Source organism: Furipterus horrens, unplaced genomic scaffold (assembly GCF_987537825.1).
Source record: "Furipterus horrens unplaced genomic scaffold, mFurHor1.1.pri manual_scaffold_17, whole genome shotgun sequence".
Lineage (NCBI taxonomy): Eukaryota > Metazoa > Chordata > Mammalia > Chiroptera > Furipteridae > Furipterus > Furipterus horrens.
The window spans coordinates 20,274,006-20,276,954 of NW_028327187.1; positions in this window are offsets into that span (position 1 = coordinate 20,274,006).

Below are 2,949 nucleotides of genomic sequence, written 5' to 3' on the forward strand. Positions count from 1 at the left end.
TGGGAAGACGGTGAACAGCCCGGACTGTGAGAAACTTTATGAACTGAGTCTAGGTGGGGACTTCCTTGGCTGGCAACTCTGGGTTGACAGCTCTGCGCTCTGGGCGCTAACACCAGGACTCCACCAAACAAAGGGGTAGAACTGAGCCAGGGAGAGGAAAAGATGTGGTGGAACTGCAGACTCGGTAGGGACCCCAGGCGGGCAGGTGGTATGTGTAGGCATACATGCAGGGATACAAGTTGGCACTGCAGCTTGGGAATGAAGACAGGACTTGAGGCTGGGCAGAGGCTATTGGCATGTGCATGCTGGCCCACCAGCAGAAAAGCATTGTTAGACAAGCCTGAGGAAGGCTGAGAGTCCCGCAGGACCAGAGGGAGAGGGAATTCAACTAAGTGCAGCTCACAGCAGAGTAGCGGCAGGCCCACAAGTGAGAGACTAACAACCCTAGAATCAATCTAGATCTCCTCAGAGCCAGCCAGCCAGAAAAGATTTGAAATCCATGGAATTTTGACCAGCAGCGGATCCAGAAAAAGAAGACTGAGTCCAAACTTTGTACTGGGTAAAACTTCTTTCTTTAATCTGTTTCCTACCTCCTCTCCCTCCTATTCTTCTTCTTTAATTTTTGTTTGTTTGTTTGTCTGTTTTGTTTATCCTCCCTCTCACACTAAACATGTAGTATATAACTGCTATATAAACCTAATACTATACACTTCCCCTTTCTCACTTCATTCTGTATTCTTCCCTCTCCTTTTAAATATACAATGTAAATATTACTTATTGTCTTTCATAGCCTTGACCCTACTTGCTACTATTATTATTCTATCAACTTCCCTTTCAAAAATCATCTTTCTTTCAGTTAAAACAACTCTTATCTGTTTCTCCTATAGTATAATAGTCTTAACATCTCTAAATTTATATTAGTACTGGCACATTTGCTGCTGATAGTGGGATTGTGGGTGGGGAATATTTTGGTGTGGGTTTCTTGCTTGGGTTTTGTGTTTATGTTTTAACAGCATCTCCACAAAAGACCTCAAGACAGGGTGGGCAGAGTGACTCTCAATCAACTAGCCAGAGAGAAGAATCCAACAAAGAGTAACTGAAATACAACCAGACAGCTTAAACAAACTGCATAAAGGGCATTCCAAGAGCATCTGGCTCAGGAGATCAAAGAGACTGCACCACTGAATCCCCTAGGACTCCTATACAGAATCTCATACCATGAAGGTGAAAAATCAAAGCAGACAAATCTAATAAACAAAAACAAACAAGAAGCATCTAACATGGAGAGACACAGAAACAACCTCCCAATGAAAGGAAAGAGGGATCCCCAGAAAGAGAGGTAGATGGAATAGACATAAGCCAACTATCAGACATGGAATTCAAAAGAATGGTTATAAGGAAACTCAATGAACTTGAAAAACTCAAAGAAAACTACAATGAACTACAGGGAAATTATAAGGAACTCCAGGGAAACTACAAAGAATTGCAGGGAAGGTACAAGGAACTTATGGAGAACTACACCAGCATAAAAAGGGCATAGAAAATATCAATAAGAACCAGGAAGAAATGAAGAATACAATTTCTGAACTGAAGAACACAGTAGAATCAATTAAAAGCAGGCCAAACGAAGCAGGGGATCAGATCAGTGAGTTAGAGGACAATGTAGAAAAAATTCCCAGACAATACAACAAAATGAAGAAAGACTTAAAAATAATGAAAAAGGTTTAAGAGAACTTCAGGACAACATGAGACTAAACAGCATTAGAATCATAGGGATACAAGAAGAAGAAGAGAACGAGCAAGGGAGCAAAAACCTGATAAAAATAAGTAATGATAGAAAATTTTCCTAACTCGATGAGAAAAAAAGTAATGCAAGTCCAGGAAACACAGAGGGTCCCAATGAAGATGAACCAAAAGAGGCCCACTCCAAGGCAACTCATAATTAAAATGGCAACGTTCAAAGGCAAAAAAAGAGAACCCTAAAAGCAGCAAGAGAAAAACAGCAAATAACATACAAGGGAGCTCCAATAAGGCTATTAACTAATTTCTCAACAGAAATACTACAAACCAGAAAGGAATGGCAAAAAATATTTCAAGCAATGAAAAACAAAGGCCTAAAGGCAAGATTGCTCTACCTAGCAAAGCTCTCTTTCAAACTGGAAGGTGAAATAAGGAGTTTCTCAGACAAAGGAAGACTAACAGAATACATATCCACCAAACCAACATTGCAAGAGATGCTAAAGGGAATGCTTTAAGAAAAAGAAGGAAAAAAGAGAGGGAGAGGAACACAGGTACAAAGAGAAATGAATAAATACCTGTCAATAACAACCTTAAATGTAAATGGATTAAATGCTCCAATCAAAAGACACAGGGTAGTAGAATAGATACAAAAAGATGACCCACATATATGCTGTCTACAAGAGACACACCCCAAAACAAAAGATTTACACACACTGCAATTGAAGAGATGGAATAAAGTAATTCAAGCAAATGGTAATAGAAAAAAAGATGGGGTAGCAATACTTATATCAGATAAAATGGGTTTCACAGGAAAGGCCATAAAAAGAGACAAAGAAGGACATTTCATAATACTTAAGAAAAAAAACCCATCAAGAAGATATAACCCTGGTAAACATATATGCACCCAACATAGAAGCACCCAAATATATTAAGGAAAATACTAGAAGACTACAAGAAGTATACCAAGACCAACACACTCATAGTAGGGGACTTTAACACCCCATTATCAACAATAGATAATTCTTTGAAGCAAAGAAACACCAAGGATATTAAGGCATTGAACAACACTCTAGATCAAATCGACTTAACTGATATATGCCTTGAAACTAGAAATCAACCTCAAGAAAAAAAATTAAAGACATCCAAACTCATGGGGAATGAATAACATGATATTAAGTAATGAATGGTTTAACAATGACATCAAGGAAG